Raw genomic sequence first — 27,137 nt, 5'->3', positions numbered from 1 at the left:
ACTAAATATCACAACAACAAAGTGTACATTCTTTCAACCAGATTTACATTAATAACATGACCCAATCAAAGTTAAATTTAAAGCATTGAAGCCTTTCAATAGCTCCAATTCTTCCACTTTAAATTTTGATGCTTCTATGAGAAATCATAACTGTTAGTAAGATTCGAATCATTGTTGCACTATGGTGTTTCAATGTGTGACCACTAATGATGTAACGATTCAATTTGTAAGGTTTCTTATATTTTTCTTCTGTAATTTCCACAAAGAGAAAAAAGATTGCTGACCATAACCACTATATAGAATGAGTGTACTTTGGAGGCAATAGAATGACAAGTGCCATAATTGGAACAAAAGGGATGCACTTTATTAGTACATATGGGTGAAGATCATCAAAAAAATTCCAGTAAACCATGCTGACAATACCCAATGTTAGTAGAGGAAAGAGAGAAGCAGTTCCAGTGCACTGATCAATTATTTCGATGATGAAGATCACCATAATTGAAATCAATGCAATAGTCACTGGTAAATGGTCCCATACACGCCTAACATCATCTTGCATGAGATGGTAATAAGCTTAAACAAATTTAGTGTCTTAAGCTCCATCATAAAAGATGAACCAACCCCAAAATTCTCCTCTTAAACTTCCCAAAACTCCAATTCTGTGAGGTTGAAGAGAAAGAAGAGCATTGTAAACCTCCAGTTGCCTGAGAAAGGTATTGTCCCCTGCATCAATAACTAAACACCACTATTTCACTCCATGCTCCATGATTACTACAGTAGACAACATTCCATCTCCAACTCCACCTCGCTTACTCCATGTTCTGCCTGTTTCACCAAATGCTTTGATCTCTACAAACAACAATATCACTCTAGAGCAATAGCATGAGTATATTGTGCATACCCGAGACAAGGATCCATGATCTCTAAGACATCCAATTTTCTATTCACTCGTATTTCTTACACTAATTTCTGTGTTGGCCTTGGGATCGTTCTAGTATCCCTTTGGCACCAGAGATGTAGACCTTGCCTATGCACCCTTGCAACTGGGGGACATTGTTGTCGTCCAAAATGGTGAGCTCTCAACTTTTCTACATGATCGATTGGACTTGGAGGTGTTGAATCCACACATAGTAGTGAAAAAACTCTTAAGAAACACAACTCAGAAAAATTGTTTCAACACGACATAGAAAATGTTTCAATAGATACTGACCTTGTACTAAATTTCATGGCATCTAAAGGCTACTAGCGGTATAAATGGTAAAGAATGGTTGCTCAAATCTTAGATCATCTATTCCATTCAACCCATCTTCATAAAAATTATCTCCAATTGAAATGGCAAAATCAATGTTCAATGGTTAGTAGTTATCAAACTCCTTTTCCAAGTACCAATTTTTTCACTGGAATTTCACCTCTCTCGTCTACAGCTTGACCTATAGCTGCCACCTATAAATTTTTCACGATGGGCAGCAAACAACATAACTCACAAACTGGTAGATTCCACACAACATGTGCTTGATGTTGGATCCACTCTAGCTTAAGTTCTGACATGGTTCATTTCTGACATCATTAGGTCCATGGTTAGGTGCTTCAATTGTCTACATGCACCATGTGAGTTGCTCCACACTCTACATTTCAAAATTGCTCCATTCTCAATGGGTAGTTCCAAGCCACGATTGAATCTTTTCAAAATTTCTAAGGCTTTCTCCTCTTTGTAGGGAAATAACAATCTCTCTAAAAAAAGAGTAACAACAACCATGCTACATGCACGAGGCACTCCTTAGTCATAGATCTAACAAATTCTACACCTCCTTGATCAACATATTGAGTAGATTGAGATTCCTTAATCATATTATTTGTAGTCATGCTAGAAAACATGGATCTCTTGCAATCTTCCAAGTAATATTTTCAGATGGAACAATTGTTGCTTTGATCTAGATCCTTACTTGGAGATGGCATGACTCATTATGTGATTGAACATAATAGAGTATGTGGAAACTCATTGTGATTCCATTGACAACATGATTCATTTCCAACAGAGTCATCGATTCCCTCGAATTGCACTGAAACGGTGGCCTCCCTTCACTCGAATGAATGACCATGGCTCACTTGAGGACTGTGCTCAACTATACTTGTGCCTTTGTTCTTCACTCAGTTGTGTAAGTGAGGGTTGCACTTAACCAAGGGACTTACTAATTCACAAACTCTTGGCAGATCACTCGAGCAACAACACAAACCGAATCTCACCACACAGGCACAACACCGTCAAGTTGTGATATCAATCAAAGCCTCAATGTTGATGTGTCGTGATATGCGTTCTCACAATGATCACAATCTACGTTGTCACCATGAGAGGCCTTCTAACTAGGTAAATGTTTTTCACAATCGTCGAGCTCTTCTTTCATGTAGCACTACCACACTTCTCTTGGCCTCACCATGATGGATCCTAAAACAGTTTCAGGATTTCCGCGAGATTCAAGAATCGCATGACCATCCATCTTGAGTCTCACATTCTAGCTCCATGGAAAATTTAATCTGCTCATCCAAGCTGTTCGGTGGTCAAAAGTAAGTTCAACAGATGATAGACAAGTATTACCACAAACATAATACATAATACTAATTTTATTTCCCTTAGCCCAGGAGGGGCCAAGGCCCCAGGCCCAAAAGGGCTTTGATACCAAGATAAAATTTGGTACTGCAAAACTATCTTCATTGATCAATTATGATATTACATATATATAAGAAGTGTTGTCTCAAGATAGGGAAACTATCTTGGACACACAATCAGTTGGTTGAGATAATATCTCAACCACACACCAAACTAGGGACATATAGATATAACCAATCCTTTAGAATAGGAACGTACTACTTTACATAGAAATTCACAAATAAGACAAGTAGGAATTACATTTTCCAAAAATCTAGAGTGGGCCCTAAGTCATCCAGTCCAGATTTTGGTCTTCCATGTCTTCTTCTTTGTTTTCCTCATCTTCTTTATCAAAATATGATGACTCTTATTCCTCTTCTTCTTCTCCATCCATCCCATGAGAAATTGTGTTTGATAGTAGAAAGTTGTCTCTATAACCACCATGAAAGAGTGGAGGCTCTTCTTATTTTTCCATAGATTTTGCTAATTCTTCAAGAGTGGAAAAACCACATCTTCAAGAGTCTAAACTAGTATCCTAATGGTGGTGGACTTGTTCTTCTTTGGAGAATATGGAAGACTAATTACTCCCATAATCAATCCAACAACTTTTTCAAATTGATGAGTTATATGGTGAATGGCTCGAAGATGATCATACGTAATTTCATGTTTAGGCTTCGGCTTAGAAGAATCACCAACTTCATAAGAACGAGTAGGGGAGGTGCAACTAAGGTTGCTTCCTTCACCAGAAGATGGAATGATGGGATTGATGGGTTTATCAAGCATAAAATATTGGCTTCCCTCCTTCTAGTGCCAAAAATGTTGACGGTGCTAGACTTGCCAACATTCAAGAGACCTGATTGATATGAAATCCCAGTTAGACGTCACACCATTTGGCGTAGGAGTCCCATATGCTATAAAGTATTGGTTGCCAAATCCTTAAATATTTTCATTGGCTCCAACTGTCAACATAAGAGAGTGATGCGATGATGTCTTCGAAAAGAAAGGGAGGTGTGCCTGGTGAGTGTTCAGATGCAACTGTGTTGAGGTTCTACTGTAAAGGGGGAAGAAAAGTGAGCCTCTAAGTGAGAGGTAATAATACCACCCAGGAAGAGACACACATGAACCAGAGGGATCCATCTAACATCCAATGGAATAGTCCAAAATGGATGTGGCAGTCATTACAACCAATAAATGAGAAAAGACATGTCTAATATCCCACGGAATAGTCCACAAGGATGGGACAACAATAACAACCATTACAACACATTCTTAGTAATATAAGCACTAGAATAACTAAAATAGTTCAACTATCTTAGTACATGTGAAGGAAAACATGAAATACAACCATCCAGAAAATAGTATTACAAACATTCATAGTCCATGCATGAAGAAGTTGTTGGCCTTAAAGGATTTTTTTATTAAGAAAATGTTCCAAGACACATGTTTACAATGTACATCACTAGTCACAATAGTGGGACATTGGAGGCACTCCTTGCTCCTCAAATAACTACCTGATCTCTCTAATGACTTCCGGGAGGAGGCAAGGTGAAAAGTATTTTTCTCATACAATGAGGGGGTATACATAACCGAGGGGTGATGCTTCCCCTTTGTGACTCTTTGACTACCCTCATGACTTTTTAACTTCCTATAACTTTTCAACTTACATGACTCTCCATGTTCATGTGTGTCTTTTCGACTTCCACTTGACTTCCACTTTACAATACATTTTAATACAATATACATGGTCCACAATAGTGATGTGGCATATGAACACTCATGACATGACATGACATGAACCTACTGACATAGATTGCTTCGCGATGTGGCAATGTCAAGTCATTGTTGCTATTGAGTGATGGATTTCTTCTTAGATATGCTTTCTCTTCACCTCTGCATGGCTTGGTGATTCAAAGTCTTCAATGATACTTAGTCTTGGATGGTAGATGAAAAATTGTGTCTCTTTTCTTTCTCTTGATTGATGCACTCACGAGTTCTGCTACAAGAAAGTCTTTAGGCATGCTTCCCTCCTTCTCCTTCTTCATTATCTCACCATGACACGATAGTGTACATTTTCTTACAATTAACTCATGACAGAATGACATCAATTCGAAGACCCCCTAGTCTAAAATGATGCATCCTTATCCATGAACTGAGGTCAGGACAAGCCACAAACTGGGGAGAGTGCCCCAGTCACTGTGTAATGTGTAGTTCGAGAAGTTAGGGAGAGTGCTTGGGCTCTTGGACTATGCAATGTGTACTTAGGGAGGCTTGAGGTACAAAATTGCGCAGTTTCTAGAGGCAGGGGGGTCTAACTAAGGGACAAGACACTGGGAGAATCATCTTCATAGTTTTTGGTGCTAAGGAAGGTTGGGCTTCTGTGTATTGCACAGTTCCAATAGAAAAAGGAAAATATCGAGGTTTTGAATATGTGAAATGCGTACTTCAAGGCAAACTAGGAGACATAGTTGCGCAATCCTGGGGGCTAGGATCAGTAGATGGGAACAAGTATTCCACAGAGAAGAAGCAATGGAGGACAGGGACTTCACATTGTGTAGTTCCAAGTATCAAGGTCACAACTTAGATGGTTGAGATTGCATAATGCGCAGTTCAATTGGGGCCTGGTGAAGCTAAGTTGCTAAGTCGGGAAGATTGTCTAAAAATGGTTAAGTGTGGGATGGGTAATGAACTGTGATGAACCTCGACTGTGATCACACACTTAGTATACTTTGATAACATGACAACATAGATCATCAAAAGACATGAACAAAGCATTTCCCTCTGTGTGAATATCTCATGACAAGATATGATAAGTGCAACACTTAAGATAGGCTTTAGGACGACCATGACGACACTTGTTCGACGGTTCTCAAGAAATTCTGTATGGATGCAACATATGTTTACATGGTTAGGAAAACTCATATACGCAAAGGCTTACCTTCGAAACCATCAGTAAAGGTTCAGAAGCATTGTATAACAACCAAACATGCAAAAGGGACCAAAGCACTGTAAGAAATCTCATGAAATGATCTCTAGTGTTTGCAACAACAATGTAAAAGACCAAAGAAGGCTTAGAAATTGAATGTAAGTCAAAATTTTGGAAAATGTTGAAACACCTACAACAAATAGATAAACCTATGATGAAAGTGCCACATAAAATATTTGAATCTTTAATAGGTAGAAAAAACATAGAAAAGTAAAGTATATTTTAACGTAACCTTTTGTAGGATTATAATTTTGTAATGTTGAAATGGAAAGTTAATTGAAAAATAAAACAATGGTGATAAGAATTAAAAATGTAAATTTTAATTTATATTAAAAAAAATATTCAAAATGACAAGTGGAAGTGGAGTTCTCATTAATTCGGAAGGACAAGTTGAATATAAATATAATTGGGGCCTTGAAATTATTTCAAATAATCTTGCAAAATATTTTGTCTTTTTATAGAATTTGAGGCTTATTAACGTTTTTTCACATTAACAGACTGGGTAATAGGAAATTCAAAGAATAATTTTTTGTCCATTGATCTCAAGCACCATCCCTACAAAATATAAGATCACACCGATGTTTTCCATATTTGACATGCATTGTAATTTATCTTAAAGTAAGATTCTTCCATGTGTTCATAGAAAAGAAGTAATTAGCAAATATATTTGCAAATAAGATAGCCTTTGGGTAACTAGAAGCATTGAAATCAACAAAAGGGTATATGCCCAACTGATCTCATAAAGGTAATTGGCACCTTTTTCATGGTGTATCTTCTTCTTAATTTAAATAAGTAATTTCAAAACACTACCAATGAAGAAACTGATAATGTTGATATCAACCCCAATCATAGTTTTTTTTTTAATTACATAGTTAAGTTTTTAGTTTTCTTATTTTTCTATACATGTAAGCTTGTTTTTAATTATTAACGATTATATATATATAAACACTAAATCTTACAGGGTATTTTGACTATGTAATCATCTTCAACCCATATATATATATATATATATATATTAAATATAAATATTACAAGGTATTAAACATGTAATCATCTTACAAGGTATTATAAATATAATCATCTTCAACCCATGTTTCTATCCATAAATATAATACTTATGTGAAAGATTCCAACATTAAAGAAACTGATAATGTTGATATCAACCCCAATCATAGTTTTTTTTTTTAACTACATAGTTAAGTTTTTAGTTTTCTTAATTTTCTATACATGTAAGCTAATGTTGTTTTTAATTATTAACGATTATATATAAGGTATTTTGACTATGTAATCATCTTCAACCCACATATATATATATATATTCAAACACTAAATCTTACAAGGTATTATGACTATGTAATCATCTTCAACCCATGTTTCCATCCATAAATATAATACTTATGTGAAAGATTCCAACATTGAAAAATCGTAAATTGGTTCTATCTACGGGAGATCTCGTACCAAACATGTCCTTGTTTCTAAGAAATTACTTACATTATAAGGCTTGCTCCTTACCCCTTCAATATCTAATATAAAGATTATTTTTATTTTATATAACTTCAAATTTTATGTTGATTTGTTTTTTAAGTAATTGTTTTTAATGAAGATAATTTTGTATTAAATAAGGTTTGAAGATAAAACTTAGATATAGTATATGACAATTATTTAGAGAGACTATTTCTTGAAAGTATTATTTCTTTTTTCATTTAGTCATTACTTTATGAGTGTATCATATTTAGACAATTTGTGTTATTGATCTTTTTATATTTCTTATAGGAGCACCAAAAACGGTCAAACAAAAAGAAAAATTTATAGTTCATCTCGGAGATTATATCTAGTTATGTGATGGGTGAACCCTGGAGGTGCTTTTGGCTTCAAAATTTTCCTTCACTTCAATATTTAGGCTATAGATGCAAGGTTAATAGAAATTCATTTCTTCCATATTGATGGAGATTTTATAATGGACTATCTTGATATTGGTGGCATTGGTGTTGTGCCATGAGGCCATAAGTTGCCTCAAAGTAGCTCACTATTGAAGACAATAAGTAGATAGAACACATATTTTGATATTCTAGACTATCTCGACCCTGTTGATGATGTTGTTGAGGTTTAAAAGGGAAATTATGGATATCTTATCTATATTGGGCAATAAATCAAAGAACAATAGTAATATCTTTAGAGAGGCCATATCGACTCTAGAGCCAAAATGTCTTGGGAGAGATGCAATCAGGATTGGCTAAGAAGGCAGAACCATCAGAGAGACATTAGAGAAATTTTGAGGTAAAAAATGAGGCTCAAAAAAAATATACAACCAAAATCAAATTTATAAGAACCAATATGATTCAAGATTATGATGTCAACCATGGGGATGATTCACCATTTTTGGAGTAAAAAAATAAAAAGCATAAAAAAATTAAAAACTATTTTTTCAACTCTTATTTTCAATCTATCTCCTTATGATTTTACTCAAATTTCAAGTCGAAGAACACGTTGGGTGCATAATTTATTTCTTCATCCAAGCAATACCCATGTTGAATACTTTCGATGGACCCAACAACACGAAAAAAAAAAGTGAAAAACATGATTGCAATAACGTTTTTCATGTATTTGTGACTTTTTGTGTAGCAGGGTCCATCGAAAGTATGCAACATGAGTATTCCTTAGATTAGGAATTAAATTCTACATCCAATGAGTGCTCCCTAAAAATTTGAGTAAAATCGTAAGGAGATAAGTTCAAAATACGAGTTGAAAAAGTAGTTTTTTCATTTTTTGTCTAAAATTTGATGATGTAATCTAATATTATTTTATTATTTCCACTATTATTTTATAATATTCCTTAGGGGGGGCCATTTTAGATTTCAACATTTTGAAATTAAAAATAAAAAAATTAATAAGAAATAAAACAATTAAAATGACGTGTCGGGCAAGCATTTGGGGAGTGCATGCAACCCACTTCCCACATCATTTCTATTTCAAGTAATCCAAGAGGAGAGCTATATTTCGATGGATTTTTTTTTGAAAATATCAAAGAATGTTACCTGGTATGAACCCCTAAAAAGGTTATTCTACGATAGGATGTCTTGTAACCTAGTATGTAGATGTGTTGTAGACTGGTATAAAGCCCTTAAGAGATTTTATGTAGCCAGATGTGTTATAGTTAGATACAGTTATATAGAAGGCCAATGATGTTCCCCTTTAGCCAATTCTTGAAGACACGCTGCGTCAATGATGTATCACATTATATTAAGCCTTTACCAAGAGTAGGAAAACCGGAACAACAGAGACATAGTAGCCAAACTCAAGTAGCCCTGACAAAGCAACCACAATTACCAAAATAATGTTTTAGTATTTCACTGCACCAACATAAAACCTAATAGGAGAAATTTTCAATTTGTGACATTTTCAAAATGGGGGGAAGGAATCTTGACAAGGTATTATTCTAATATTTATTCAAATATGGACATTAACATTCATTGACTATGATTTTGGCATTAACTGTGGCTACTATAATTCTCTACCAGCTTTTATGTCTTTTGTTGGTTAGTCACACATATGTCTATGATATAATTTTTCCTTAATCTTATATGCATCATAGATATAATTTCAAGTAAATGAAATGAAATAGCTTATAAATAGCTTATCTCACGACAAAATTATGGGTTGTGGAAATAGATTTAAAATACTCATCTGTTGGAGGAGCCCGAACTATAGCAAATTGGGCTAGTGCAAACCGAGTTATAATGCTTGCCCGAGCTTCAATGTGGTGGTCCTCATTATGTGTGCCTTACTACACTTGATAAAGAAACTTATGCTCATAATTCATATTTGCTAAAATATACAAATAAAGAACCGCTCATATGCTTACCCTGTGATTGTCGTGTTTCATGATATTAGAGTTATCGAGAAGCCATATGTGAAAGACTTTGAAATCCTCATCGAGAGTGACATTATTTCCTTGTCGTTTTCCTTTCCTGTCATTGTTATCCCCTATAAGTTTTAGTCGAGTTTGAATGCTTTGTGCGTCAGGTCCCTATAGGTTTCGTTGTAGTTTGAATGTTGTGTGCAGAAGTGACGAGGCCGATTGAAATTGAAATATATATCGATCTCTATGAAATTCAATATTACTGTAAAGCATATTAAAACATTTAAAGAATTATTGCATAACAAATAACGCTGAGCCTTCTACTCTTCCAGTTGAATTTCATTAATATCATCTACAATGAAACATAAAATGTATGCAGTTAAAGCACATAAAATGATGAATTTCATTAGTATCCTTTGTAATGAAACATAAAATGGATACAATTAAAGCACAAAAAAATGCAACATAAAATAGACACAGTTAATGCAAAGGTTATGGTAACTTCACTTTGAAGTTGTAGCTCTAAATTTACACATCACTCATAGGTTCTCCATCATTGATTACCTGTTCTCAAGTTCTCCAGCATTGTATCCTTTCTCCATCATTGTGTCCTTTGTAGGGAGAGGAATAGAAATTATCCATCATTGTGTTCTCTATACATAGAGGAATATAAGTATGTGGAAGTGGTGAGAGGCATGAAAGGCACAAAGCAACACCCAAACACTAACACAGAGTAAGGTTGAAAAGTTACGAATGCCACTTGTCAAAAAAATGTCGAAAGTGAATTATCCAGTGTAATATCTTTGCCCAAAATTATCATTCAAAAAATTATCCACAATGAATTATCTATTGTAATAGCTTTATCCAAAGTTTTCATGCATGAGGTTTTTCAAACTATGGATAAAAGTTTTTTCCTAATAAAAAATGTTGTGCAACGATTCAATAAATTTGCATGAGGTTTTTCAAACTTTGGATACAAGATTTTTTCAATGCAAAGAGTTATGCACCCTCGCAATAATGCCTTCAAATTCAAACTTTGCATAAAATTATTTTTGAGATATAAAACATTGGTTAAATAGAGCATATGGAAATGGTCAATAAAAATTAATATCAATTCAATGGCAAAGCGATCACAATAGTCCCTACTATGACGAAGGGACTAATAATGATGATTATTTGTGAGAATGACTTCAATACCACTAACAAGCACTTAAATTAGTTTAATCAGGCAGAACTTTTTTCTTCCCGTTGCACATTTGGACATTCTCCAAAGTCCTAATTTTATTGATATATAATTCTAAGAGATTTTTTAAATATTCAAATCATTTTTAAATATAGTAAAAGTTATGCACAAAGTTTCACGATATATAAATAAAAATTAGACTATATATAAATGGATATTTATTTTAATCACATATGCGTTCACAGTTATCAAATTTTTTAAAATTTAATATTTTTAGAGTGCAAAATTGAAAGATAAATTGCACCCCTCTAATTTGGTAAAAGATCCCAAGAAATTTGTAAGTTATCTATATATATATAGTGTAATTTTTCCTTGTTTTAATTTTATTTTGAAACATATATAAAATATATAGCTTAAAGTATATAGCTTAAATTTTTGATTTTAGTAAAATTGAAAAAAGAAAAGAAAAGAAAGACTTAAAAAAATCAAAATGTAAAATATTGAAGCTATTGTTGAGATTTTTTGTTTTAAATAAAATAGGCAAAAATCTCAGTGTGTGACAACAATAGGAATTTGTTGCTAGATTAGCTCTAGGTTGTTGGAAGGGAGTTAATGCATCCTAAATTTGATGTGAGAGGATTTATGAGGCAGTTAGATTCTATTTGCTATAATACAGGTATCCATACGGATGGTTTGAGGGGTGTGAGAGTTTGTGAGGATTTGATTAATTATGTAATCTCCTGTTTGATTAATAAATATTGTCGAGGCCTATGTTTGGTGGATGTAGCTCAGATTGATTGGGTGAACCACGTTAAACCTTTGTGTTTTCTGTGCATGGTTTATTTGCTGAGATATTGTTTTTCCTTGTTGCGCATTGTTAAATTAACAATTGGTATCATAGCAGCGTGCAGCGGAGGAGTCACGGGGCCAAAGTTTGCTAGAGGTGCTGTGAACGTCCTGCGTGTTTGAGCCTGCCTGGTGGTTGCATAGTAAATGTTTATATATACCGCATCGACAATAAAAACCGTGCGTTGAAACTTTCAGTGTGCGCTGTGAGATGTTCTTCACATTCTTTCGATACCAATTTACATTTGAATTGTTGACCCTTGATGAAAGGTCTGCATTCCTTGTCACGGATTTCCCGGGAAGGAGAGTATCAGTAGGATGATATAACCTAGTTCGTGTTTCAACCTGCGTCTTACAACTTTGCGCTGGTGCCTGGTGTTGTGTGGAGGTCATTGTTTCTGCGTAAGGAGGTTTGCGTGCTGGAGTTGTCACAAGCTGCGTGGAGCGTAGATCAGGCAGTGTATGTCCACTGTTGTGTGGGGGTCGTTGTTTCTTACCTGCGTGGAGTGCGAACATTCATTGCTGAGCTGATTGAACCTGCGCTGAGTTGAGGTATTGATTGCAGAGGTGCGTATGTGATTGCTGGAGCCCTCGATTTGACTGTTGGTGCGTGGAGAGTCTGTGTATTACTGCGTGGAGAAATTATGCATGACTGTTGAACAGATCTTGTGCGTATTACTTGTGTGGAGTGTTGCTGGTGGAGACCTGCGTGGAGGTTGTTTACCAAACCTGCGTGGAGGTGGTATGACAGCGCTGGTGTCGTAGAGGTATTTTGTATTTAAACCTGCGTATGTGATTGCTGGTAGTATAATGGCGTATGTGGTTGTTAGAAAGGAATAAATCTTGAGCCTGATAAGTTTTAGTGTAATGCCAGATGCGCCGAAAACATTGATTAGTGCGTTTTGTTTTTTGTTCGAAGTTTTGTTTAATTGGTGCGGGTTATTGCAAAACAGTCGCGCCAATCAACAGAATGGCGCGGATATTATTTTATTAAGTGCGCCAATGCGCCCATTTCCTCATTAGCTCGGATTCGAAGGTGAAAATCGCGCCAAGTTTTTTGCCTTGCACGGATTTTTTATTGGCGCGGATCGTCAATTCATTTACTAGCACCAAGTTTATTTTATGTTGTTTGATGCGTGCCAACATTGTGTGTCAATTGTAATTTGAAATACAAACAGCAAAGGCAATTGTACAATAAGGCATAGGCAGTGTATTATTTATTAACTTCTTTGAAATTTGAGATTCCTTGTTTTAGACGAGATGGCAAAAACTCAGAGTGCCCGATTTGAAATCAAGAAATTTAATGGCAAAAATAATTTCGAGATCTAGAAGGTAAAGATGCATGATCTGCTGGTACAGCAGGGCGTGGCAAAGGCGTTATTGGGCAGATCCAAACTGCCTTACCCAGTGACAGATCATGAGTGGAATGAATTGGATGGAAGAGCCTTGAGCGGAATTCGATTGTGTTTAGCTGATGATGTTTTATTTAACATCGTGTTAGAGAAGACTGCAGCTGGTTTGTGGACGAAGTTGGAGAAGCTGTATATGAAGAAATCCTTGACAAATTGGATTCTCCTAAAGCGAAAGCTATATAGTCTGCGAATGAAGGAAGGTACTTCCATTACTGATCATTTGAATGTTTTTAATACTTTAATGGTGTAATTAGAAAGCATAAAAGTAAAAATTGAAGCCGAGGATAAAGCCATAACTTTGTTGCCTGAGTCGTGGAATCATTTTGTGACATCTATAGGTCTTAGTTCATCCGAAACCATTGAATTTGATGATGTCGTTGGAGCTTTGTTGTCTGAGGAGACTAGGAAGCGGTCGAATGCTGACACCTCTACATCAGAGGCAATGATGGCTAGAGGTCGTTCTAGAGAAAGACGCTCTGGTAAGCGCATCGATTCGCGTTCAAAGTCCAAGGGGAAGAAGAGTAAAGTCAAGTGTTGGTTCTGTGGCAAATCAGGGCATTTGAAGAAGGATTGCTGGAAGCGACAACAAACTTCTAAAGAAGATTTATCGACAGAAAAGAAGGAAGCGAACACGACTGATACAGGTTCAGCATCTGGTTCAGGTATGAGTGACGAAGTCTTATCAGTTAATTTTCAAATCATGATCAACATTGGTTGTTAGATTCCGGTGCATCAAACCACATGTGTATTCATAGAGACTGGTTTAAGACATATAGATCAGGGAATGATGGAGTCATGTACATGGGTAATGATGTCACATCTAATATTGTGGGAATAGGGAGTATACAGCTGCAAATGTTTGATGGAACAACCAAAATGTTAACTGATGTAAGACATGTACCAGATTTAAGAAAAAATCTAATTTCACTGGGGGCACTTGATACAAATGGATATAAAACTGTTATTCAAGGTGGAGTAATGAAAATTTACAAAAGTGTTTTACTAGTAATGAAAGCTAAGAAAGTAGGAAATCTGTTTTAGTTAGAAGGAAGAACAGGGTCAGTTCATGTCTCTACGGTGTCTGAACATGACAATAGTTCCATTCGCCTATGGCATCAGAGGTTGGGCCATATGAGTGAAAGAGGGTTAAAGATTTTGGCTGATTGCAAGTTACTTCCTAATCTAAGATCTAGAAAGTTAGATTTCTGTAAACATTGTCTTTTTGGCAAACAAAGTAAACAAAAGTTTAAAACAGGCAAACATACTAGTAAAGGAATACTTGATTATATCCATTCAGATGTTTGGGGTCCAGCACCTACAACCTCGTATGGTGGCTCGTCGTATTTTGTGTCGTTTATTGATGACTTTTCTAGGAAAGTATGGGTCTACATGTTGAAAAGGAAGTCTGATGTGTTTTCAGTTTTCAAGCAGTTTAGAGCATTGGTAGAAAACAACACTGGTAGAACAATAAAATGTTTAAGAACTGACAATGGTGGTGAGTTTACTTCCAAGGAGTTTGACAGCTATTGCAAGGATGCAGGGATCGAGAGACATAAGACCACGGTTTATACTCCTTAGCAGAATGGAGTTGCTGAACGCATGGACAGGACTCTTCTAGAGAGAGCAAGGAGTATGCTGAGTAACGCCGGGTTGCAAAAGCAGTTGTGGAAGAAAGCGGTGGCAACAGCTTATTATGTGATAAACCGATCTCCATCAATGGCGATAGGCTGCAAGATTCCACAAGAGCTATGGAAAGGTCACCCTTGTGATTATTCTAAACTCAGAGTGTTTGGTTGTGATGCATATGCTCTAGTGCCTAAACATCAGCGAACTAAATTAGATCTGAAATCGAAAAGGTATGTCTTTGTTGGGTATGGTGATGGAACAAAGGGATTTAGATTGTGGGATCCTACTACCCGCAAAATCATCATCAACAGAGATGTAAAGTTTGATGAATCCTCTCTTGTACAGTTATATGTAGATAATAAATTGAAACAGGATGATGTATTTGATTTTCAGCACATTCAGTTTGACAACACTTCTGATGATAGTCATGATGACCATAGTTCAGATTCTAGTCATGAACAGGTTTCAGAGTCAGATTATGAACAGGGTTCAGATGGAGGTCATGAACAGGTCTCAGATGGCGATCATGAAGAAGTTCCTACAGATGGTAGACAACCAATGTTGGAAGCACCAGAAACATCCTTAAGGAGGTCTACAAGGATCAAACGTCCTCCGAGAAGGTATGATGATTATGTTACTTCAGTTGCTTTGACCGCTAACGATGATGAACCTTTGTGTTATCAGGAAGCTATAGAAGGTTCAAAGAGTGACAAATGGAAAGCAGCCATGAAGGAAGAAATGATGGCCTTAGGTAAGAATGGCACATGGGATCTGGTTGAACTTCCCAAAGGCCGGAAAACTGTGGGATGTAAGTGGGTGTTCAAGGTGAAACGGGGTGTGAATCATATGGAAGACAGGTACAAAGCGAGGCTAGTTGCAAAAGGGTTTTCTCAGAAAGCTGGCATTGACTTTCATGAGATTTTTTCACCAGTTGTTAAAATAGTTTCAATTAGAATTGTGTTAGCATTAGTGGCTTTGCTTGATTTAGAGTTGCAGCAATTAGATGTTAAGACTACATTTCTACATGGAGACTTAGATGAGGAAATTTATATGGAACAACCAGAAGGGTTTGTTCAGCATCGCAATGAGAAATTTGTCTGCAGGATTAAGAAGTCATTATATGGCCTGAAGCAGTCGCCTCGGCAATGGTATAAGAAGTTTGATTCTTTCATGTTGAGTCAGAAATATGTAAGTGAATATGATCATTGTGTTTACTTTAAGCAGTTAAGTAATGGCATGTTCATTATCTTAGTGTTGTATGTTGACAACATGCTTTTAGCAAGCAAAAGCATTGAAGAAATCAACAGGTTGAAGACTCAGATGGCAAGGACGTTTGATATGAAAGATCTAGGAGCAGCAAGACAGATTTTGGGCATGGAGATTTTCAGAGACAGGGGCAATGGTAAGCTGTGGCTATCACAACAGAAGTATGTTGAGAAAATACTTTTGAGGTTTGGTATGAACAATGTGAAGCCTGTGTCAGTCCCTTTAGCTTCCCATTTCAAGCTTTCTTCGAGTTTATGTCCTAATTCAGATGAAGAAAAGGAATTTATGTCTCGAATTCCATATGCTAATGTAGTAGGTTGTTTAATGTATGCAATGGTGTGTACGCGACCAGATATTTCACATGCAGTTGGGGTTGTCAGCAGGTATATGGAAAATCCGGGTAAAGAACACTGGTCAGTGGTGAAATGGGTGCTTCATATTTGAGAGGCACAAGTAGTTATTGTATTACTTACAATAAGAGTAGTGAATCTGTTTGCGGATATGTTGATTCTGATTTTGCTGGTGATTTGGATAAGAGAAGGTCAACTTCAGGGTATGTCTTTGCTCTTGCAGGTGGAGCTATTAGCTGGATGTCAACGCTACAAAACATTGTTGCTTTATCCACTACTGAAGCAGAATACATTGCTGCTTCACATGCTTGCAAAGAGGTGGTTTGGTTGAAAGGTTTGCTTGGTGAGTTTGGTAGGTTACAGGACAACATCAGGTTACTTTGTGATAGTCAAAGTGCCATACATTTGGTTAAGAATCTGGCCTATCATAGTAAATCAAAGCATATTCCAATTAAGTACCATTTTGTAAGACAGGTTATCACTGAAAGCAGAGTCTCTCTTGAAAAGGTGCATACAAAGGAAAATTGTGCAGACATGTTCACGAAACCAGTTTTGTTGGAGAAGCTACGTTGGTGTTTGGCTTCTCTTGGCTTGCAGAAAAGATAAAATAATAAACAAATAGGGCATCAGGCTAATTGTTATCAAGGTGGAGATTTTTGAGATTTTCTGTTTTAAATAAAATAGGCAAAAATCTCAGTGTGTGACAACAATAGGAATTTTTTGCTAGATTAGCTCCAGGTTGTTGGGAGGGAGTTAATGCATCCTAAATTTGATGTGAGAGGATTTATGAGGCAGTTAGATTCTCCTTGCTATAATACAGGTATCCATTCGGATGGTTTGAGGGGTGTGAGAGTTTGTGAGGATTTGATTAATTATGTAATCTCCTGTTTGATTAATAAAAATTGCCGATGCCTATGTTTGGTGGACGTAGCCCAGATTGGTTGGGTGAACCACGTTAAACCTCTGTGTTTTCTGTGCATGGTTTATTTGCTGAGATATTGTTTTTCCTTGCTGCGCATTGTTAAATTAACAACTACTTCAAACATTTTAACCATAAAAACTTATTTTTATAAATGCATTCTATGATATGCACACAATTTTTTTTAAACAATTCATAATATATACATAGTTGACATTAAAGTATTTTACTTAACATGTGCATTGAGACATTTTATCTATGGACCTCATTGTCCACGCTAAAATGATTTTTTTTTATCAGTATATTTTTAATATTGAAATATTTTTTTGATGATCCATATTCATATTTGTTATTACTATGAATATTTTTAAATGCTAGATATAAATTCATATTAAAAATTGAATGAATTACACCTCTCCCTCTTGTAGTCTTAATATTCTTACTAGGAAGTTTTTGATATTTTTTATTTTATTTTTTAAATTCCAATTACTTTAATTTAGACATTCAATATCTTTTATATACAACATTAATTTTCTTCTTTCCTTCATTATATAGATATATATGAGGCCCATGTCACATAATTAGTTATCATAGATATTCAAATAGTTTATTTAAAACCCATGTTCAAATATTTTTGGACATTTTCTTTTTACATATAGATATATATAAAGTTGATATCAACATAAATTAGTTAACATAGATTTCAAATAGTTTACTTAACCAACATTGATTATCATCTCTCGGCTCAAATTTGTTAACATGCAAACTTATTTTAAAGTGCAAAAAAATAATGTGTAATTTTTTATTATTTAAATTGTATTTTTGAATGTTATAGAGATTACATAACATGTGTATTGAACTATTTTATCAGCACACATTAAATCGATTTTCTTGTTATTAATATATTTTTAAATATACATCAATATTAATTCATATTAAAATATTTTATTCATAACCCATATTAGATATTTTATTCTATACAACATTAAAATATTTTATTTTAACATTTTTATTATGAAATTGATATCATGTATTCAAATGTTTTTAAAAAGCATAAGATTTAAACACCTTACACACATATATATATATATATTTTTACTTCTAATTACTTTACATGAAATTATATTAGGTTATATGGACAACTAGTTAAATATGCATAGCATTTTTTTTATGACCGACATAATTTTGCTCACACATTTTTTTTTTACTTCTAATTGCTTTATTTATTTATAAAGTTGATATGAAATTATATTAAGTGATCAAAATATTTTATTTATCACTAGAAATGAGTAAAATATTTCTATCATAAGTTGTAATATTGAGTAGTTATAGTTTTAGAAGTATTGATAATCTATAGTATGCTTTTTAATTAAAACTAACTAAATATACATATTCATATTTATTTTTATTAGACTTGAAAATATTTTTATATTTAAATAATATTCTATTTTATTTAAAACAATTGCCAACTTTAAATTCACAAAAAAATCCCACATCCCCTCATACTAGACACAACCCCTCATACTAGACACAAGATTATACATAAAAGTCTGAGCATACATAAAATTAAAACTCTTATAAATATTTGATTATACATTGAAATTTAACCAAACTCAACTTAAAACTTAAAATATTAAATCCATGTCGTATCGTGTAACATATTGCAATAAGTATATTATTCGAATAAGAGCATCTTAACACGCAATAGATCTCCAAATTCTGGCTATTTTCCCACTTCTGTAAGCGACAGCAGAGAACCCAAGTGGAATATAATCTGTGTACATGCGACTCTCACTAATAGGGAAAGGAGGAACAAATGCATTGCCTTAACTCATGATAAGTATTATAATCCGTGCAGGATGGTAGCTTTAAAATTCACAACTTTTCTTTTAAACTATTCAAATGCACTACTAGAGTTAATTATGCAGGGAATCGTCTGCGCTAATTTTGCGTCTTTATCATCGCAATTGCGAAACAAATTCTAAAGCTTTCCTAAAGTCAGCCGATTCCACATTTTCAGGCGTGAACATCACTTTTTCCCCAAATTAATTATTCCTTTATCAGCTCTTGGGCCTTCAGGATTAGACTAGATTCTCCTTTATCTTCAAGGATTTCTCAAAAAAAAACCATATTTCCGCGTGGACAGCGGTTAGAATACTGAATATGTTGGTAGGTAAATGTTTCAATATTAAAATTTAGGGTAAATAAGAGAGAAGTTAGAGAGGTTTATTTTACCGTTCAATATGATGTGTAAGGATTTTTATCTTTTATCAAAGTTGAAATTTTGTTTATGTTGACCAAAATAAAAATTGTAAATAGTTTAAAAAAAAATATACAAAACATTTAAATAATATCAACACATAAAAAAATTTATCCACAATTTTAATTTATAAAAAATAAGTTTATAAACAATATTATTATTTATGATTGATCGTTTGTTTTTATAATGCTTGGAATAACCAATAAGCAAAGCACATTAAGATATTAAGATATTGATTGTGATAAATTGTAGAATGTATATAGTACATTAGGACACTCATTGTGATATATATTTTTTTAGACTAAGTTAGTTTAATTATTAGAAGTTTTTCATTTATTTTGGTATACTTTTATATTAAATTTGTTGAATTTTTTTGCAATGGTAAAATTGAGTCCAGTTGTTTATATAATTAATGTATATTTTTTTAAGAATTTAAATTAAATTAAGTACACAATATTTTAGAAATTTTTATTGACTCATTTTAAACCAAAAAAATTTAAAAATTTGCCAACATTATCCATGATCGAGATGCGAGCTAGGCAAAGCGGTATCGTGGGATCTGAGCTATCGTAACAGAAAGCATGGACTTTAAGAAGGGGTCCACACATGTAGTCACATGCATAGTACACTAGGTGGCAATAATGATCAGAGTGGAAGGCATGTGAGGAGGTTCTTGTAAGAGGTGGTTGATATTGTTATCATAGGCTGGTGGAAGGATGAGAAGAAGGAACATCAGGAAGATAAACAAGGGTCAAAGGAGCGGGTTGTAGGTGCAATGACGAGAGAGAAATATTTTTTCTTCCTGGACTGTGGTCGTGTGTTCTCATTGGTCTGCTATTGTTTTTGAGTGTTGACTTGGACAGTTATTTAATTTATATTATGTATATGGTGATGTGTGTCAACAACAAGGGTGCTTTGAATCTCAATTGTGGTTTCTTAGTCAGGTTATGATGTTGTCATGGTTTTAGGGATGCTCGTGGGTCCCATTCCACTATCACCACCCTCAAGTCTGGGGTTCCTTGAGCCAAGCTTAGTCCTATTTCGTCATTGTTTTGAGATTTTTATTATGTGTTAGGAAACGGGGCATGGGGATTCTTTGGTGCTAAAAAATTCTTGATCACAACCAATTTAGGTTGGTTAGTGTTACGTCAAATCCTCTACCTTTTATGGAAATGGGTATTCCCTATGTCAGGGATAATAGTTATAGTCAGGAAGGGAGGAGACAGTCTCCCCATTTACACACTTGTCTCACCAGCAGAAGCCATACAAGCGAATTAGAGCTCATGCTTATACTCGCTCTTTACGGATATGCAAGAAACACTGGAAAAATACATACCACAGAGGGATGGGATGAGACAACCTAGTCCTTGATCAACATTATATGGAAAATTTATGGACATGGTAAATTGAATTTTTTCTTCTTCATTTTTGTTTATTAGATATTTCAAGTACAGTTTCTCTTAGGGACACCAAGATTTATTCTGAACGCTTTTAGCTAGAATTACCACTTGCTCTATCTCGAGTGTGGGTCAGAGGCATTGGATATGACTCTAAAAAGGTTTTGAGGAGAGACAATAGGAATTGGAGAGAAATCATGGTTAGAATAGCATCCCTAGGTAGCACCAGTTTGGGTGCTAGTAGGGGGCATGGTTGTCGACATGCTCAGCATAGTACTAATAGAGGTGGAAGCCTCAGGTGCACTCCTTGCATGAAACACCATGCATCTAGTGCATACATAATCGACATACATTCTCGGGCTCGAGACACCATCAATGGATGGGAGTCCTCAATCAGAGCTGAGATGGACCCCAATGAGCAAGAATTACTGGAAAACTTAGGAGATATCATTCCAGACCTTAGACAAACTCATGGTTGTCGCACCTTATTCTTGCAAACCTTGCATGTCTATTGTCTGATGAAAATGTTGTTGGTGAAGGCCCTGATGTTACCACTCACCATTAATCCAAGATTCACTAAGGAACGACAATCTATTCATAGGGAACTCCAACTAATCAAGTTCCAAATCCAACAACAAACTGTCTAGTTGGTTGGCATAGAGAGACACATCCCATACCTACCGTCGACAAAACAACTAGGATCCAGTGCTAAAGACCTAGCCCTGATGGAATATTTTGATAATTAGACTCTTCTAGACGCACAGGAATGTTATTTTTTTCGTTTTGAGTAGGATAGTAGGAAATAGAGGTTATCAAGACAGTTTTTTTTATTTAGTTGTATTTGAGAAACTCATACAATTTAGGTTTAAGACAAGTTTTCACTCAACTAGATGGTCAATATACCTTGTTTCCCAAAGGGTCGGTTGAGACCATCTGGGTATGAATTCTCATAATGTATCATCTAGTGCAATTTGAAGAAATAAAAAGGCACCACCTCAACTCACAAAAGAAAAAAAAAATTGGCAACAATAAATTAAAGAGGACAAGGATTATATTTCTTGGAGAGAACATCCAATTTTTTAAGTGTTCACATGAAAACTGGTTCATTATTGTAATAGCCATTAAATTACAACTATACGAACACTAGTAGCAAACAACTGTCCTAATATGCATTTTCTTTTATAATGGTAGTAGCGATGATGTTATTAAATAACATATTATTATTGGATAAAATATGTCAATTACAAATGGTGTAAAAACAAAGATAAACGACTTGTCATCAAACACTAACAATTTTTTTAACTTCAAAAAAAAAAAAAAAAAAAAAAAAAAACAACTTTAATTATTTATAAAGTTAAATATTATAACTTTCCATGGTCAAAGTTAAACTAATAGTGATCAATAAGAAAATAGTTTAGTTATAAATGTCAACCTTTGATTTGTATATACTAACCAATATAGATCAATAAGAAAATAGTCTAGACATAAATGACAACCTTTGTTGTATATACTAACTAGTATAGATCCATATTATATATGGATCTAACATGAGAGGAAAGGGACAATGTGTTATTTTTCATTGTTTAAATTGTATTTTTGAATGCAAAATAGAGTATATATAGAACCAAATAAAAAATTTAACTTTAATTTTTTTTCTATATAAATATATATGAACTTGATATCCACATAAATTAGTTAACATAGATTTTCAAATAGTCTATTTCAATCTCTTGTCGAAATATTTTTGAAAAATATAAGATTTAAACATCTGATTCAAACATTTTTTTACTTCTAATTACTTTACATCATATTTATTTTTGTTTAATTCTAATTACTTTAGAACATATTTTAATTTAGGGACATTCTTTTTCTATTTAGAACACAATTTTTATTTTTATTTTAAAGAGGCAACTTACACATCCCTCACAGTGGGTTGTAGAATGTGCCTCTATGCTCAATATGAATATTCTAATTATTAAGTGATTATTAGATATTTTTGTCTTTTTGAGTGATGATTTAATTTGATATGTGTAATTTTTAAAATTTACGCATATATAGATTTATTAAGTATTAACTTTATTTTTAGATTAAAAATACATTCTAAATAACACGAAATTATAATCTCATTCAAAATTTAAAAAAAAAATATAATTAAATTAATAAAAACAACCAACATAAATTAAAATTAAATATATGAATATAGTTACAAAATCAATATAATATCTTTCAAAAAATTAAACTACATACATCATATAAAAAATTTGAATTAATAATAAATAATAATGAAATTTAAAATTTAATATTTTTTAAATAAAAATATTTTATTAAATTTTAATATATTTTAAAAAATATAATAAATTATAAAATATTTACCATGATTATATTTAAAAATAACATAAAGATGATTTTTTTATTATTGATTATATTTTGACAATTACAAAGACAACACTTACAGAGCTTTCTTTCCCGATTGAAGATTATTTAGTCGAAGTTATAAATCATGTATTAATTGAGTTTTAGTTTGATAAGTGTCTCTCTTATTATAATTAGGTATTTTAATTATTTTACTAATTAAAAAAATTGATTGAATGGTCTAAATTTAAAGATGCCAGATTAAACTTTGTTTAAATTAAATTTTTATAGATTTTGATTAAAAATTTGCCATACTATTTGTTAACTGACATCTATACTATTTGTTAACTGACATCTATAAGGATTAACAAGAATGAGAAAAAAACTGACATACTATTTGTTAATTGACACCTATGACGATTAAGAAGAATGAGAAAAAAATTGCCATACTATTTGTTAATTGACACCTGTGAGGATTAACAAGAATAAGGAGAGTACAAAAAATTGCACACACCCATCATAGTGAGAATCAGAAGATTACAAAATATTAAACACCTGTATCATAGTAGTGGAAAGATATATTTTAGAGCAAGAAAATGTGTGGTTTCAAAACATTAATAAAGTGTGTCCAATTCCAAAATATATATATATATATATATATATATATATATTTCATTAACCTACATTGATAACCTGTGTCTAATTCTAAATAACAGATATTTCGTTTCATTAACATATTTCACCCGTTCATTATGTTATGTTTACTCATGTTTCTTCTATTCTCCCCTCTTCATAATAGTCCCAAAATGTTAGGAGGGATTTAGATTGCGCTGAGGATGCATGTACAGACAATATTCTGATGTTGTGCTGCCAATGCATGTACAAAAAGTTGACAATTTTGAGAGAAAGATACGACGAGGCTTATGGAGATTTGAAGCCTGGATGTAGAAAGAGGATTGTTGCACATCACATATTCATCAATAAATAAGTCTCCCTATTATTAGTCCTTGCCATCTGGCAATGGCTAGGGACTATAGTAATCGATTATGCCCATCTTAGAATTAATTTAGTTGTTTGTTAATTCGACTAATCGCGCTATAGCCAAAGTTTCTCGAGGAATACTGATTCGATCTCCAAAGTTTTTCAATATGGATTTATTTTTCTTCTTATTTGGCCTCTTCCCGAGGCGAAAGAGGTAAGACTATATGTTAATTTGGTTTTAGACTGTTCATTTTTTTAAAATGTTTTAGCCTACATAACTAATGTCAACATTAGTACATCAAAAGTTTGAGACATCATTAGTATCATTAGTTCATTAGTATCATTAGTTTGCGCATTTTCTAGCAGGTAGTTACAAGTGTGTACAAAGATTAGTTACAATTGTTTATGCATGTGTTACAGGTGGATGATGCAGAACCAACCAAGGCTTCAGTATAAGCCACAAAGAAATAAGCAACGGAGCCAGTATATCCACCACCCAGATTCATATCCTCTCCTCCAGGTTCAGATCCAGATCGAGAGGCACCGGTAGATCTAATTTCTTTGGTTGATTGTACAGTCGAAGAAGCAGTTGAAAGCACCAAATTCTGACCTTTGTGCGAAGTTCACCGTTTGGCTGTACTCCTCTGGGCTGTTGGAGGAATTACTATTCTAGGAATTGAGGCCACCAGCGCGTCTACTGCCCTGCATTATGAAAGCATACATGTTGAAAGTTAAATAGGTAAACCCATCCGACACACTGAAGTAATTGATCAATTTGGTATAAACCTAAAAAAATGCTACATAGAATTCAATTTTCAGAAAAAATGTTATTATGCAGTTCTACTATTGTGCAAAGAGCCTGTCACAAAGATCAATATCAAGAATTAAATATCCGACAGGCTGAAGTAATTGATTAATTTGGTATAAACCTAAAAATGCTACATAGAATTCAATTTTCAGAAAAATCTTATTATGCAGTCTTATGTATGGTGCAGTCTTCTATTTGATCAATATGATGCGATCCTATGATTGATGCAGTCCTACCTTGTGATCAATATGATGCAGTCCTATCTTTTGATCAATATGATGCGATCCTATGATTGATGCAGTCCTATCTTTTGAGTCATCGTATAAACATATCTTTTTTTCCAAGTAGAGCAGGTAACAAAATGAAACAATATAAAGCAGAAAAACAACTCAAAAAAACAACTCAAAAAAGAACGTAGTCGCTTGTTCGCATCGGGCAAGGATAAAGCAGGCAAGGATAAAGTAGACGAGATCAAGAAAAAGGGTAGACTACTACTTATGACTGAGTTCCTATGATTTCCGTGCACTGTACTTTCGAAGAGATGACTGTGTTAACTTGCATCTTTGCTGGTCTACATAATTCTGTGTAATTCTAAAGGAGAAATTAATATTTATATTGTTGTAGCATTCACTTTGGGTGAGGGCGTTATCTTCCTGTGTTGGATTGTTTGTATGAGCTTATGAGCATTCGTTGAAATTTGTGCAATTACTTTTTGATGGTTAAACAAGATAACATACCTACAATAGTTACCCACAACTGTTTGAAAAAATTACACCTACATTATTACACAAAAAGGAATTACACCCACAATGATACCTTCTGCACATTTTATGACCAACGACTTCACTGGAAAACCATACAAGCTCTGAAAAATTCAGTGACCATTTTGGATCGACAAGTATTACCCGTTGATTATTCTCTGTCGGTACTGTTGGAACCCTTCCTCCCCTCATCATCTTCTTTACAGCAGAGGTCACGGGTTCGAGTTTGGACGCGAAGGGCTCATGACCGAATGCTAGCCATCCCAGGCCTGCACAGTTAAAGCAGAGGTCACGGGTTCGAGTTTGGACGCGAAGGGCTCATGTCTGAAGACTAGCCATCCCAGGTCTGCACAGTTAATCAATTAACTTGTAAAAAAAACTCATATGTTGAACCGGGGAATGGGTTTACTATAAGTTACTTGCAACACTGAGTGTAGAGATGAAAGTGGTGGTGATGGTCCTCCTCGGGATGCGAGGCGGCCATGAAAACTTCACCCTGCCCAAGCTGACTGCTTCCCTCATATTTAAACGATCGCGATCACGAACTCATTTGCAGACTCTTCCCTCAAATCTCACATAATTTGTTGGCAGCTATGGTTGTGGATCGGGTTGAATAGATCTTGCATGTTGGGAATGGGATATAGAAGATGGTAGCGGTGATGTGGTTTGCTGCCACATGGTTGAACACGTGTAGGTTGGCAAGACACTTAATGTTTTAAATATTGGAACAAGTGGAAAAATGCATCCTTCTAATAACTTAAAGTTGAACCTTAAAACGCAAAAAAAAATTACACCTTTTACGTTATTTAAGATTCTATTACGTTTTACGTTTATTTGCTTTTGTGCTTGTATTGATAGATATACATTCATCAAAACATTAATAAGTATTATTTAGTAATAAGATTGGACAAAAAAATTACACCTTTTAGGTTATTTAAAATTCTATTACGTTTTACGTTTATTTGCTTTTGTGCTTGTACTAATAGATATATATTCATCAAAACATTAATAAGTATTATTTAGCAATAAGATTGGAAATTTTTTTTGATTCCGGGCAGTCGGAGTTACTAGTATGATGCAGATACTTGATTACAGAGATACTGTAATGATAACAAAGCTAAGCGTTTTCATATACGACGTAAGTGATAGTGATAAGTCTTTAAGAAATAAATCAATTTGGAAAATTTAGGTAAACATCATAGCATTTAAAAGGAACCAGAAAGATCATGGTGAACAATCAACCATCAACCAAGTGCATGTGAGTGTGGGTGCACTTAGGAATCTGTGATGTGATATATCTTTATCAAAAAATGGAGCATTAACTGTAACATTAATGATTGAGCTCTAATATTACAAAGTCTTGATATTAAATATCATATAAGTTACATGATATACTTAAGATCCATCAGTGGATATCTATGATCCCATGGTTTTGGCTATGGAATGTACCATTATTTCACTCAAGCTACTGTCACAACTACTTATTCTCC

At 34.0% G+C, this 27,137-nt stretch overlaps 1 pseudogene; it reads right to left on the bottom strand.

The window, feature by feature from the left end:
* Window positions 1-118: 118 nt before the first annotated feature.
* LOC149157969 (uncharacterized) lies at window positions 119-26,169 on the bottom strand (annotated as a pseudogene).
* Between the last annotated feature and the right edge of the window lie 968 nt (window positions 26,170-27,137).

This window comes from Pinus tabuliformis, chromosome 5_2 (genome assembly GCF_031772625.1).
Source record: "Pinus tabuliformis cultivar Carrire ecotype Pingquan chromosome 5_2, CPIR1, whole genome shotgun sequence".
In the NCBI taxonomy this organism is placed as follows: domain Eukaryota; kingdom Viridiplantae; phylum Streptophyta; class Pinopsida; order Pinales; family Pinaceae; genus Pinus; species Pinus tabuliformis.
The sequence above is the reverse complement of the archived record's forward strand: the minus strand, read 5'-3'. Positions and strand labels throughout refer to the sequence as shown.